This window comes from Peromyscus eremicus, chromosome 6, assembly GCF_949786415.1.
Source record: "Peromyscus eremicus chromosome 6, PerEre_H2_v1, whole genome shotgun sequence".
Taxonomy (NCBI): domain Eukaryota; kingdom Metazoa; phylum Chordata; class Mammalia; order Rodentia; family Cricetidae; genus Peromyscus; species Peromyscus eremicus.
The window spans coordinates 88,304,376-88,319,879 of record NC_081421.1 but is presented as its reverse complement, the minus strand read 5'-3'; the positions used below and the strand labels follow the sequence as shown (position 1 = coordinate 88,319,879).

Sequence of the window (15,504 nt, the reverse complement as noted above, 5' to 3'; positions counted from 1 at the left end):
CGTGAGACCATGTCCTGAGCATGTGTCCTTGAACATCCCTGGTATTTGCTGTTCCCATTTGTATAGCTTTCTGGATGGAGCAAGCTCACAGTCAGACATGTGCTCATGCAGGCCCACAGGCTTCCTCTCCAACAGGACAAATTTACTAGGCTATATGAAGTAGGAAGTAAAACTTCCAAGTTTTATGCAAAGTGATGTTATTTAATGATCCTACTGGGGTACAATTTAAAAGTGTATGGGAGGGCTTTGCTGTTTTCTCTTGGCTTTGAAATAAACACGTTAGGTTAGAAGACTAGATCCACGTTTGCAGACCTGCTGGAGTGTCTCCATAGGACACTCATCAGGAGAGCCCTGCTTCAGGCCTGCTAGACACCCAGTTGGACAGATCCAGTGGCTTGTCCAAGATCAATTTCATTTCTTGAAGAGAAAGACCGGAACCAAGTCTCTAGGATGGAGCTTTGTTCAGGCAGAGATAACAGAAGCTCCTCTTTGAATCCTAGCAGCTAAAGGATTGAAGAGAGCGTGCAGGAGCAGTGGCCGCTCTTCTGTGAAAAAGTGGTACTGCAGTGTTTCAGATACACAGCCGTGTGGCTCTTCCAGGTGACGGCTGAGTGCTGATCCTGGCTTACTGGGTGAACACCCACTCACCCCTGAGTTCCAGCCAGATGCAACCGTAGCTCTTTTCAGATCTGCTCTGATGATGTTTGTGGATGATTTAGGGGAGGTCTGAGCGGGAGGCGGAGTGATGGGGGAATGGGAGAAGGAAGTGGCTGAGGCTAGTATCTCAGGATAGAATCTGTCCCCTTTCTGCCTTACCCCACATGCACACACGCTATTCAAATATATAATTGAACCCAAAAGTTCATGATGTCATAGGGCAGCTCCTTTCTTCTCCCCTGCTTCCTCTTTTGAGACAAGGATCTTATGCAGCTCAGGCTCAGACTCAAGTTGTAGCTGAGGATGGGCTTGGATTTCTGATGTAACTGCTTCTACCTCTCAAGTGTTTGGGATTCCAAGTGTGTATGCCACCACACACAGTTACACATGGTGCTGGAGACTGAACCCAGGGCCTTGTGCATGCTAGGCAAGCACTCTACCAGATGAGTCCCATCTCCAGCCCATGGGGAGGTTTTTACATTACAGTGTTTGGGGCGTGCTATTTTCTTTTGTTCTGTTTTATTAAAAAAAAAAAATCAGTGTGGGGATGTAGTTCAGTTGGCAGGATGCTTGCTGAGCATGCATGAATCCTTAGGTTCAAGCCCTAGCATCACTTGGGGCATAGCGGCAGATGTCTGTAATCCCAGCATCTGGGGAGATAAAAACACGAGGACCTGGACTTCAAAGTCATTCTCTACTGTACAGAGAAGTCAAGGCCAGCCTGGGCTACATGATAAGACTGTCTCAAACAAGACAAAATCGGGACTGGGGATGTTTTTGCAGGTCTTTTAGGGCCTGGATTTTGGCACCGAATGTGTGGGTAATTGTTTGGCTTCTTATGATTAGTGCTTAACTATCATGGTCAAGTTGAAGGAAAACTGCCAGTATTTTGAACTTCCCATTGCTAAATGATGATTTTAGTCAGCTGGGACTAGAGGCACAAGAAGAGCTGTTTACTTTAAATGCTCAAATAATGCGGCTTCTCCTTATCACGTTATCATTCCAATCATTTGTGTTACCTTCAAACTTCTCTCAAGGCTTTTCCTCCTTTTTTCCTGGCAGCCAAATGGGCTGCTGGGAGTAACCTTGAATGAGAAAAGCCCGTGCTTGGGTGTCAACTTGGGGCCCTGCATAGGCAGCCAGAACCTGCTAAGTCTGTATTAAGAGAGTCCAAATGTTCTCAAACCATTTTTTTTAGATTTATAATGGATTTTGGATTGCATAATTTTTTTTATTCATTTTATATACCAACCACAGATTCCCCCTCTCATCCCTTCTCCCGCTCCCCCCGCAGTTCCCTCCTCCAACAGGGTAACTTCTCCCATGGGGGGACAGCTAAGCCTGGTACATTCAGTTGAGGCAGGACCAAGCCCCTCCCTGCTGCTTCAAGGGTCCGACCATAGGTAATGGGCTCCAAAAAGCCAGCTCATTCATGCACCGTGGATAGATCCTGATCCCACTGCCAGGGACCCCTCAAACAGACCAAGCTACACAACTGTCTCCCATATGCAGAAGGCCTAGTCTGGTCCCTTTCAGGTTCCCCGGCTGTCGGTCTAAAGTACGTGAGTTCCTTTGAGCTTGGTTCAGTTGTCTCTGTAGATTTCCCCATCATGATCCTGACCCCCCTTGCTCATATAATCCCTCTTCCCTCTCTTCGACTGGACCCCTGGAGCTTGGCCTGGTGCTTGGTTGTGGTCTCTGTATCTGCTTCCATCAGTTACTGGATGAAGGCTCTCTTAGTCTAGTCGGAGCTGGTGGAGTCTGTTGCATAATTTTAATGTGTGAATTTTAGTTCAAGACCCTCTCCCGCCAAAACACAAGCTGAATGTGGTGGCACACACATGTAATTCCAGCATTTGGAAGCTGAGGCTGGGTGATTGAGAGTGCCAGGCTAGCCTGGGCTACATAGTGACACCCTGTCTCAAACAAAAGAACAAACTCTTCCAAAACCCTAAACCCAAACCAACCAACCAACCAACCAACCAACCAACCAACCAACCAATCAAATGAACAAAAAAACCCAAAAGGAGAGAAAGAAATTCCATTTGATATAAGGCATTCAATTATATTTATAGACATTTATATATTACATATTAAATTATATCCTTTTTTCCATTGTGGAAAGTGAATTAAGTCATTAAAAACCCTCTCCACCTGCAACTTCCTGAACAGCAGCTCCTGTTCAGCTTGCTCTGTAGACATCACTAAGATACTTAGCGTTTGAGCTGTGGTTGCTACATTAGTAAACATAGACCGTGACCCTGTGAGCCACTGGGACTGTGCCCACAGGAGCCACGAGGTCCCCAGGTTAGTGCTTGATCTTTTCTCCTTTCCCTTCCCACTTCCTCTTCCCCTGGCTCTCTCCCTCTCCCCCCCTTCCCCTACATCCCCCCATGCCCCCATCTCCCAAATCTTGCTCTGTAGCCCTGGGTAGCCTCAGTCTTTATTAATCCTCCTGCTCTGCGTCCTGTGTCTTTATTAGGTTTTTCCTTGTTGCTCTCATGCCTCAACCTTGCTGGCCTGGTCCTGTCTTTCTCAAGTCTTTCATGACAGAAGCTTGAAGGGCTTTTGACCTTTCATTCTGTAGATCCAGGTTATTTTATTTTATTTTATAGATAGTGCCTAAAGCTGGAGATTTAGTTTGGCGGAAAAGTCATGGTTAACAAAGTAGCTTTGCTGGGTGTTTCCTTCACCTTTGCCTGCAGGAAACAGTTAAAGTGGCTCCTCGATCCCATAAAGCTGCTTAGTGGGGGTGACATTCGTGGTTGACACGTTCAAACTAATGAGCAGAGGAGCAAGCCTTCCTGTGGGACTGAGCATACCGCAGGCTGAGTCAGATCTACCGTTCTGTTCAGCAGTCGGTGTGAGTCATTCAGTGGGCTTGTTTGGGGGAACTTCTTATTTTATCAAAGTAATACATACCTTTTTGTAGACAGCCTCTTCCTGGAGTTTCTCCTCCCTGACCCATCTGACTCCCTCAGCCTCCTGTCCCTGATGCCCACAGTGTCATTCCTACCATCTCACTCGAAACAAAGCTAGAGTGTGGCTTTTCTCCCGTTGCCTCTAATGACTAGGATGAGCTTCCCAGAGTCACTTCTCCGTAGTGTCTCCCCTAGAGAGAGTTTCTGGAGAAAAGAAGATGCTCACTCATATCCATGTCCCCTGTGCCCAACTTAGTGTCTGTCTCAGTGGTTTTAGTGAGTAAGGGAATGAATGAGCTAGGAACCTCCTTGCAGGGGATTCAGAGTCCTAGACACGAGTAATCACGTGTTGAGCATGTAAAAATGGTGCAGATGGAATTCCAGTTCAGTTTCTCCATCATTACAATACCCCGTGTGACAGACGATTCCTCATTATCTCTGATACCATTTTCTGAGATTTCAGCCAACTGCAGCCCTAACGTATTAAATGGGAAAATTCCAAAAATAATTCATAAGTTTTTTTTTTTTTTCTTTTTTTTTTTTCTTTTTTTTTCGAGACAGGGTTTCTCTGTGTAGCTTTGCGCCTTTCCTGGAACTCACTTGGTAGCCCAGGCTGGCCTCGAACTCACAGAGATCCGCCTGCCTCTGCCTCCCGAGTGCTGGGATTAAAGGCGTGCGCCACCACCGCCCGGCAATTCATAAGTTTTAAGTTGTGTACCATTTTCTTACTTCCTGGTTCTATCCCATGGAGGCTGTGAATTATCCCTGTGTCCAGTAGATCCACACTCTGTATCCTACCTGCCTGATAGTTACCCACTGTCTTAGTTTGGGCTTCTATTCCTGTGAAGAGATACCATGACCACAGCAAATTTTTTTAGTCGAGACAGGGTTTCTTTGTGTAGCTTTGGTGCCTATCCTGGATCTCACTCTGTAGACCAGGCTGGCCTTGAACTCACAGAGATCCGCCTGGCTCTGCCTTCTGAGTGCTGGGATTAAAGGTGTGCGTCACCACCGCCCAGCCACAGCAACTCTTATAAAGAAAACGTTTATTTGGGATGGCTCACTTACAATTTCAGAGGTCCAGTACATTATTGTCATGATGGGGAGCATGGTGGCATGCACACAGACATGGTCCTGTAGAAGTAGCTGGGAGTTCTACATCTTGCAGGCAACAGGAAGTCAATTGAGACATTAGGTGATATCCTGAACATAGAAAACCTCAAAGCCCACCCCCACAGTGACACACTTACTCTAACAAGGCCATACCCACTCCAACAAAGTCATACCCCTTAATAGTACCACTTCCTATGAGATTATGCGGGCCCATTATAGTCAAACTACCACATTCCACTCTCTGGCCCCCATAAACTTGTAATAGTATCATAATGTAAAATGCATTTAGTCCAACTTCAAACATCCCCATAGTCTATTACAGTCTCAACAATGTTTTAAAGTCCAGAGTTCAAAGTCTCTTCTGAGATTCATGCAATCTCTTAACTGCAATCCCCTATAAAATCAAAATAAAAAAACAGATCACATACTTCCAACATATAATGGCACAGGATATACATTACCGTCCCAAAACGAAGTAAGGAAATACTGGACCAAATCAGGACTGAAAACCAACTGGGCAAACTCCAAACTCTGCATCTTCATGTGTGATGTCAAAACACTCTTCCGATCTCCAACTCCATTCAGCGTTGTTGACTGCAGCACTCTTCTCTCTCTTGGGCTGCTTCCACTCCCTGTTAGCAGCTTTTGCCAGCAGGTATCCCACAACTTTGGCATCTCTAACATCTTGGGTTTTCCAAGACAATCTAGATTTCACAGCTTCATGAAATAGCTTCATTCAGGGACACCCCTGATACGTGCCTGGCCTCAGAGTTTTTCCTTAGTCATGGAGGCAAATTCCATAACACATTTCTTCTATCCTTAACTCTAAAGCCAGAACCACATGGCCGAAGCTGCCAAGGTCTGCTGCGTGCTGGGGCTGGAACATGGTCCCCTTGTTGGATTACATCTTCACCAGCTTTTTGTCCTTCACTGCCTAAGCTTGGCTGTCCTGAAGCTGGATCTCTAGACTAGGCTGGCCTCAAACTCAGAGAGATCCGCCTGCCTCTGCCTCTGGTGTGCGGGGATTAACGGTGTGCACCACCACTGCCCAGCCGAAGAGTTCCTTTTCACAAGTTGGAAATTTAGCTGGATGGGATTTTACCCTGAGGTCACCACTCCCTTTATTCCATTTCTTAATCTGTTTAGCTCCTTGAACACAGGATTTATCTTTATTCCACCTCCTGGTCCCCCCTTTCTCAATCTGTACATTTTTATTTTTATTTGCTCAGCTTGCTTCTTTTCATTATATGTCTTTATTAGAGTTAATACTAATAACCACACAACAGAGTCTCTAGTAGGCTGTTTTGAGATTTCCTCTGCCAAAGGAATTAATCTAAAACTCTTTACTTTAGCCTTTGGAAGATTCTTTAGATAAAGGCAATAGGCAGCCACATTCTTTACCAAGATATCCCAAGAACGATCTCTAGGCAATATACTAAAATTCTTCTCTGAAACTTCTTGAGCCAGAGCCTGACAGTTCAAATAACTCTTAGCACACACTTCCGCCAACAAGGCCATACCCAACTCCAACAAAACCACACCTCCTAATAGTGCCACTGCCTGTGAGTTTATGCGGGCCAATTACATTCAAACTACCATACCCACTATCTCTCTTGGTATCTAATCTACTGTCTTCCTATCTCATTGTTTATATTGCAGTGATCCTTACCATGTTACTACATCCGTATTATCTGCCTAACTTCATCTAATCACATAGGCACTGAATCTTACAGGGTGAAAAGGGTATAAGAAGATTTTGAGAGAATACATTCACATAGCTTCTATTATAGCCGGCTGTTAACAATTTTTTTCTGTTATTAGTTTTTGTTGTTAATCTTTTATTGGGCCTAATTCATAAGTTAAACATCATATATATATGATGAAAATACATGATACACACACACACACACACACACACACACATACACACGCACACGAAAAAACAGAACACAAGGCCAGCAGGATGGCTCCCTGGAACCTACATAAATGTAGAAAGAGAGAGCTGAACTGACTCCACATAATAATTTTCTGAGCTACACACATATACCTATACACATTATACCCAAATGCCATAATAATAAGAAATAATGAAAAAAAAAAAACTAGTACAAAACCCCCAAATCTATGCAGCATTCAGGTCTTCATGGTTTCAAGCTTCCCTTCTGGATTGACAGACATGTCCCCTGGGGGTAAGTGGAGGCCGCTCTGCTTTAATCCCAAGTCCTGGCCCTGGATTCCTCTCACCACTATCCACTTGCTTTCCATTTGAGTCAACTGCTTTCTTAAAATGTGGCAGTGATGGGTTAATGATGGGTCCATGAATCACGAAGCATTGGAGAATGTGTTAACATTATGGACTATCGTCTGCATTAGAATGAGGGAAGTCCTAAATCCCATTAGTTTGAATGTGGTAAAGAATTACTGTTTGCCGGGTGGTGGTGGCACACGCCTTTAATCCCAGCACTCAGGAGGCAGAGGCAGGCAGATCTCTGTGAGTTCGAGGCCAGCCTGGGCTACAGAGCGAGTTCCAGGAAAGGCACAAAGCTATACAGAGAAACCCTGTCTCAAAAAATAAAAATAAAAAAGAAAAGAATTAATATTTTTCCTTTCAGGAATGTCTGAGATTTTGAAAAAAATTCTCAGTGCTTGCAAGTGAATTGTGGTTTTGACAGTCAATTATTATTTTTTTAAGAGCCAATTTTTAAATTTAGTTTTTTTTCTTAGAGACACTTCAGTGAATTATAAGGGAAATTATGATAAAAATGGGAGTTAGCATTTTAAAAAGTTCTAAAATGGTTTTGTTTTCTTATCTCCAAATAAATACATGTATTTGGAAAAATTAAAAAAATTTTTTTAAAGGATATCCTGGCTTTGGCCTGCTGCTATGATTAGCACAGAGATTAACAAATGTACTAGATACAAGATTTTGTATCTGACATATTGTACTTCTGAATTCTGGGAAGAGGAAGCTGTTGATTAAGATCTTCTATTACACTGTTGGGTGGTGGCTCACAAATCCCAGTACTCAGGCAGAGGCAGACAGATCATTATGAGTTCGAGACCATCCTGGTCTACTACATATTGAGTTCTAGGCCAGCTAGGTCTGAATAATGATATCCTGTCTCAAAACAAAACAAAACAAAACAAAACAACCTCCCCCCCCCCCAAATCTGTTACAATTAACTTCTTTTGAGATTTAAGGACTATGGTTTGGCCTAGACCTCTAAATTCATAAGCTTTAGGATGGCCTCTGACGTCCACCCCAGCAGCCCGGAGACTCATGTCCCCTGCAGTGCTGCTCCAGTGTCCCTGGAATCTTCAGAGGAGTAGTCACAGTACAGAGAGGCTTCCTTCTCCCTGGTCCTCCAGCCTTCCCAGTCCCCACCCTCAATGCACCAGAACTTCTCAGAGGAGGCGGAGCCAGGAGGGATGGGATCCCCTGTTAGAGTTGGTGGCCCAGGACCCCGTGCCCTTGCTTTAGCACCCTAGCTTATTTGGGCGTTCCCAGTCCAAGTGCATACTGTGGCATGAAACAGCCAGCCACCTCTTTCCCCGGCCAGCATCCCTTGAGATTTCAGTAGACCTCTCTCTCCAGTTGTGTTTTCTCCCCCTGCTTCCATCTCTTTCTTCTTCTCATCAGACTACTTCTCTCCTGTTGCTTTTTCTTTCTTATTATCCCCCTTTTCTTACTTGGCTAATGCATAGAATAGCAATGTTGTGATAACTGGAACTTTTTTGTTGCTTGGAGTGGAATTTTGTTTTTATTTTTATTTTTTTTGTTTTTTTTGAGACAGGGTTTCTCTGTGTAGTTTTGGTGTCTGTCCTGGAGCTCGCTCTGTAGACCAGGCTGGCCTGTCTCTGCTGGGATTAAAGGTGTGTGCCATCACACCCGGCTTGGAGCAGAATCTTACACTTCCTCAAGCTTAGACCTTAATAAATGAGGCTGTGTGGAGCACACTTTTAATCCCAGCACTCAAGAGGCAGAGGCAGGCAGATCTCTGTGAGTTCCAAGCTAGCCTTTTTTATATAGTAGGTTGCAGTAGTAAGATCCTGTACAAACAAACAAACAAACAAACAAACAAACAAAAAAACCAAAGCAAAAAAACCAAAAGTTAATAATGAATCTCCAGGTAGCTTAAGTGGGAGTGTGCCATTTATTTATTTCCAGTGGGAAATCTTTGTCTTCCTTCCAGCCTGGTTCATTTCTTCATTCTTTCATTGAACAAGTATTTAGGAGCACTTGTGGCAGCCATCATCTGGGCTCTCGGGTGGTAGCAATGAACAAAAGGGTTAGAATCCCTGCCTCTCTGAGTTTAAATTTTGCTGGAAGAAACAAGGATGTAAAATGCAGTGTCATGCGCTGGCAGATGGTGGCTTATTTCATAGTGGAATCAGGGAAACCCTTTTTGAGCAGCTGACAGTTAGGACACATAGGAAGAATATTTTGGGGGGAGCTAATAGCATATCCCAAAGGCTTCAGGATGGGAAGGGTAGGGTGGGAGAGGAGGTAAGACCACGCCCGGGTAGCTGCAGTGAGATGTGCAGCTGAGCACAGGGAATGAGCTCTGTCCAGCTGCTATGTAAGGATGAGTTTGGATTTCACTCTCCATGACACCAGATGCTGTCAGGGAGTTTAAATGGCCTAACAACCTTTTAACTCACCTGCTACTCGATGACTTTCCTTCATGATTGAAATTTACGCAGTTCCAGTATGACAGTTTAACTGTTTACATGCTTGCCTTTCCTGTTCTCACTTTCATGTTCTGACATATAACTCAGTGTCTACAAGTCACCACATGAACACAGAGGTGGATGTGGTCCTTGAGCTTAAAGGGCCTTAGCAAAGCCTGCTGAGACTCTCTTGAAATTTTATTGATCTGCTGTTCTATTAAGGCTGATAGATGCATGCTTATTTGTAGGTCTGTGGCATAGCCAAGGTATTTAACATTAGAACAGTTGTTATAATGGTCCTCAGTCATAGCTATATGTCAGGAGTACCCATAAATAATCATAGTCAGACCTCATATTTAGTGAATTTTAATCTCAAGCTTACAGGTCCAGATAGCTATATCTTGAAGTATCAAGGTGTTTGTTGTTGCTTGTTAGTATACTGAAAACCAGGAGATCCTGTTGGGTTGAAAGATCAGAAATATGCATGGGATGGTCTATGTGGTCAGAAGCATGTTGGCCTTGATCTTGGCACTCTTCGTGGTTCCCGTATCAGTAACTCTTTGTTGAACCAAGTATGAATTATTGTGTTGGAATTATGGGGAATTCTCTGCCTTGATACTTTTCCTGTCTCTATGCCTTTACTGGTAAACCTGAACTACAAGCCTTGCTGCTGATGTGAATGAGAAACAGCTGGCCATAGGTGAGTGTGTGTGTGTGTGTGTGTGTGTGTGTGTGTGTGTTTGTGCTGTTTTCTTGAAGAAATGAGGTTTACCCACTAAAGGGAGCTAGAATAGGGTTGAGGCGGGGAAGGGTGTGTGGAGATGGGGATGGGAATTCCCAACAGCTACAGGGAAGGAAGATGGACCTTGTATAAAGTCAGTGTGTGGTAGGTCTGTGGTTGCCTTTACTTGTCTCTGCTCTGTTTGTGGAAATTAGTAAGCTATGGTATGTAGGAACTTGGTTTCTTAAAAACAAAATCTTTGCATGCTTAAGAGAGATCAATTCTTTTTTATCTTCCTGAAGGACAGTCCTGTCACGTGGCATGTGTTTGCAAAGTTTAGGCTAACACACCGACAAATGACCACAGGATCTGGTCTCCAAACACGTCTACTGGGCCAGGCTCTTGTTTCTCCTGCGTTCTCTAAGCAACAACTCTTTTGTAAATACTGGAAGAGAACAACCAGTTCCTTGTTTGTGCTCATTGTTAGTTTTCTATTCCTGAGTAAGTGCAAAGAACAGGAGCTTACAAGTTACTAGGAGATTGGAGACAGACCTGAGGTTTAGTTTACATGCAGTGGGGCTCTGCCTTAAAAAGTCGGAGTTAACATCTCCCCCGAAAACTACTTAAAACCCAGAGAAGAACAGGATAGACACATTTGAAAATTCACTAAAATTATTTATTATTTATTTTTTTGAGATAAGGACGTGTGATGTAATCTAGGCTGGCTTCAAACTTGTGATCCCCCTGCCTCAGCCTCTGAGTGCTGGGATTACAGGCATGCTCCACTACATTCAGCTAAAATTTTAATTTAAAGAACAATGTTGCTTAAAGTTCCTCAATACATGGTCGGGTTCCTAAATGGACATTGAATAGCCTGGTCTGCCTCCTCCCCTGCTGAGAGATCAGGCCACTTTTTGATGGGAAACAACCAACCTTGACTGGGTTCTGTCTCCGCTTAGCAGTCTTCCTCCTGTGTGTGTTTAGAAAGTGTTTTTCTTCCTAATATTTCCCGTTAGCTGTTGCAAGAAAATCTCTTACCTTTATCCTGCCTCTCATTGTCCAAAATTTTAAATCAGTCCTAATTAGAATGCCAAATGTTGAGGAGTAGACATTTTGAAGTAAAACTGACATAAATATAGTAAAGTAGTATTAAAAACATTTGAAGTTATTCAGGTTCCAGTGTGAGTCACTGAAAACCTATTTGTTGGTTTCCTCGAGGTTTTCTTATTTTTGAAAACTTTACTTTTATTTAGTATTGTTTTGTGTGTGAGTGTACGAGGTGCATGTATGATGCAGGTGCACATGGACTCTGGCGAACACGGGAGTCGCAGGACAGCTTTGTGGAATCTGTTCTTTCATTGTTACGTGGCTTCTGTGGATTGAGCTCAGGTTGTCGGTTGTTAACGTGGCTTCTGTGGATTGAGCTCAGGTTGTCGGTTGTTAACGTGGCTTCTGTGGATTGAGCTCAGGTTGTCGGTTGTTAACGTGGCTTCTGTGGATTGAGCTCAGGTTGTCGGTTGTTAACGTGGCTTCTGTGGATTGAGCTCAGGTTGTCGGGTTTGCAGCCATCACTGGCTCCAACTCTGAATTTTGATCTTAGGAAAAATATTTGCAGAATTTGAGGTATTTGCCTTTATATGTAAACTCGAAGTGTAGTTCATTTGTAAATAAAAGAATTGTCGTACTACATGACAGGTGTTCGGAAAGCTTAAATGTTAAGTCATGACTTGTGTCTGTCACCAGCATCTTGATCTTAAACATGTTCTGATTCCTTGCCTTTGGAGTCTGCCTTCGGACAGTGGATGATGGGTCGTATACAGGCTTATATTTACCTGTGTGTTGTAACATGTAGCCTGTGGTTGCTCCTGTAACATGAGGGACGTAGGTATTCTAGGGGCCACATATTTCCTCCCTTCCCTCTCTGTTGGGTTCTTTTAAGCATCCGGGTGTGGTTTGCTTTGGTTTGCTTGGCAAAGGCTTGTCTGTGTCCTTATGATTTAATTGTCGGTGGTGTCTGTGTTGGCACATGGTCTTGCCCCAGGCACCAGAAGGCCACAGTGCCTTTGAAACAGTGCTAGCAGGAGATGTGCCACGGTCCCAGCTGTATCATCGGTTCTGGAAAGACATCTATTGAGGCTGATTATGAAAATTCTGCTTTCCATCAAATTAAATGGGGAGACACATGTGGCTAATGTCTGCAATTCTCCCAGACTGCCCATCAAAGAACTCCCACTGGCTCCACTCTGATTGTGTCCATGAGAGGGGTGGAAGTAGCATTTCTCATCCAAATGAATTTGAGATACGTACAATCATGTCTGCTGCCTGTCATCTGTCTACTTAAACCAAACTCCAAATGAAAATGTAGAGATGTCATATGAGGGCATTTCAGAGCAAGCACAGCCTCAAACAAATCACAGTCGTTTCTAGACCCTGTTCCCCAGAAGATGCCAGATGAAGTATTTTTAGGGTAGAAGTAAGTGGTGGGTAGAAATGTGATGCCCGGTTCTCCCCGTCTCCTCGAGTGTACCTTGCCTCTTTGTGTGGCAGAAGTATTGTGTTCTTCATCGCTGACTTCATGGTCTGTGATTCCTATTGGACTCGAAGGCCAGGAAGAGTATCTTGTTTTCCTTTACATTGGGGTTCAGCCAGAGTGTGCAGGAGACGTGATACAGTCTTATTTTTGTGTTTTAATTAGAATACTCAATGAACGTGGTCGATTGAAAGTAGAACAAGGCCCAGGTGTTGAGAACACAGTCGCATTTCTGCTTTGAAACACCAGGCTTGCCTACTTAATGTTGGCGATTGTTCTGCACTATTGCTATTTCTGTAAGTTAGAACAAAAGTGGAATTGTTTGTGCATCTTAGAAATGTGTGGCTTTTTCCTATTTTTTAAATTATAAAGTTGAATGCAGATATTGTTTTTTTTTATAGTCGCTGAATAGAACGGGAGGATATGAATAAGAAGAAAACATTTTTACATTTGCAAAATGTAAACATTTAAACATTTTTGTTTATGACAATTAAATTTTAAATCAGCCTCCAGAAAAAAGCAGTTTACAAGTTAAGCACCTTGACATTCAAGATGTCTGAGAACCAAGTCTTAGGTGTCAAGGACAAAGCTTTAAAAGTTTCATGATGTCAGCTCTTTGCAGAGTTTCTCGGTGCATGCTCCGGTTTTTACAGGCGGGCTTTCCGTGGATATGTGTAGTTCGTTCTTTTCAGGTACCTGGAGCTGCTTGCCCCTCCAGTCTCTGTCATCTTGTTCTTTGTTCACAAAGTTCAAGTACAAGAGCCATGACCATGAACAGTAACAGCAACTCTCTCTGCTTTACATGGACTTGGTTGGAGAGGCACATGGACCACCTCAGTGAACCTGTGATATTTTGAGCGTGGATTTGATAAAGCAGGGGTTAGTGACATTTATTTTTAAGGTTGTTCATGCTAAGACGCTGTGAGACTTGGAGACAGAAAAGGCAGGATGGGGAGAGGGAGCAGTGTCTGACTTCCGAACGAGAGAGGTTCACTGACTGGTGGTCTCGTTGTTGTGATTTTAGCACTCACAAGGGGCACTTACCACCTCATGTCTTGATGTTTGCATGCCTGGGCAGCCTTTTGGGCTTTGCTCTATGAACGATCCAGATCCAGATGCACATGGAAACAGATGGTTGTACCAGTTTTCTTGCCACTGTGACCAAATACTCGATGGAAACGAAAAGGAGGGGTTGATTCTTCCTCATGGTTTTGGAGATTTTAATGCAGACATCTAGGTCCTGTAGATTCAAGGTGAGGCAAAGAATCACAGTGATGGGAAGGTGGAGGAGGAGGCTGCCCATCTCATGGTGAACCAGGAGCAGAGAATGAAGGGATTGGGAGCCAGGTGTAGCATGAACAGTCATACCTGTCATGGCCTACTTCCTTCAGTGAGGCCCCACCTTCTAGTTCTCAGCATCTGTCAACATAACACCGGTGGCTGGGGATCCAACCATATGAGTCTAGGAGGGACATTTCATATCCCAACCGTAAGAGTGGTTAAAAGGAGAAACTATTGTGGGACTAAATTTATCTCTTCTGTATGCTCTTGCTATGCTAGAGCTGTATGTCAGGTGCCATTAGTATGCTCCATGTATAACTCACCATTTCATCTTTCCAACAACCAGCATGCAAAGTAGCAATGTCTCAATGACACTGTGACCTTCTGCCTGAGGGAAGTCCATGGTCCAATAATGTCCCCTCTACACACTTCCCGAAACAAAAGTATATACAATTGATGTGGTGCCATTCACAGCCGGAAGAGCCTATGTCTGAACCCAGGCAGGTTGGCACTCTCTAGTCTGGCGATCAGTGTCTGTGAGTGTCCTGTTTCTTTACCCAGAGTTCCCTTTTTCTGTTGTTTGTTTATTTGTGCTGTAGCCAACTCCTTTTAGAGCACTCGCTGTGTGCCCTGTGCTCTGCTGAACCCTGCAGATCCAAAAGATGTGAAAATGACCTTCGTTAGCATTTACAGCCTAGCCGTGAGACAGACACAATCAGATAACCACAGGAACAAACTAGAGCAAAAGTTTGAAGAAGGGAGGCTAGAGAGATGGCTGAGTGTTTAAAACTTTGAGGCCAGCCCTGGGCTACACGAGACTGTGTTTAAAAACAAAAATTAAGCAAAATGACCTGAGTTAGATCCCTGGGACCCACAGGGTTATCCTCTGACCTCCACGCGAACACTGGTGAGCATGCGCGTGTGTACACTCAACACAATTTAATTAAAAAAAAAACTAAAGAAACCTGTGTTCATGTTCATCAAATTTGTGATTTAGAAAATACAAATACCCCTGAGGCTTTATTGGTTTTCTCAGAGAGTATCCTCTAATTTTGGCAGTTGACTTTCTGTTATTTTGCTTAATCTTTTAGTTGTTCTAAAGAGAGAAATTAGCTGGGAGTGGTCTTTCCTGGTAGGTTCTGCTGCTGGACACTGCCATGATGGCTTGACATTGACCTTCCGACCATTTCTGAGTTACATTTCTTCCAGAAGAGAGCTCCAGGAAACTGATGTTACAAGTTGAAAGAAGTTGAGAACTAAGGTCATCTGGAGCGTGGACACCATCCCTCCGCCTAAAAGAGACTTTCTTTAAACTTTCAGGCTAGGTGGTCAGGCTTAGCAGCAGGTGCCTTTACTGAGGGAGCCATTTCATCAGCGCCTTAGATTTCTTTTAAAGGTATATTTAGAATATAAGTAAATATGTTAGCAGTAAATTCTTTTTTCTTATTTTAAAAAAAAATACTGACACCCCCCAAAGAAAGCTAGAAACACAATAAGGCTTGAGGAGGTGTCTCCATGGAACGGTCGTTACCAAATATATGGTCTGGTTTAGACTTCAATGTGAAGGCAGTTATTGTTTTTAAGATTGTATACTGGGGAGAATAAATTGT

At 43.6% G+C, this 15,504-nt stretch overlaps 1 protein-coding gene and 1 long non-coding RNA gene across 4 annotated transcripts in view; one reads left to right on the top strand and one right to left on the bottom strand.

Annotated features, from left to right (window-relative positions):
• Cdc14a (cell division cycle 14A) overlaps window positions 1-15,504 on the top strand; it is a 175,947-nt gene that overhangs the window by 49,592 nt on the left and 110,851 nt on the right. The window lies entirely within an intron of this gene.
• LOC131913487 (uncharacterized) lies at window positions 8,804-9,437 on the bottom strand. The gene is made up of 2 exons (XR_009379901.1): window positions 9,354-9,437; window positions 8,804-9,014 (listed from the first exon to the last, which is right to left on the bottom strand). It is a non-coding gene; the product is annotated as an uncharacterized LOC131913487 (long non-coding RNA).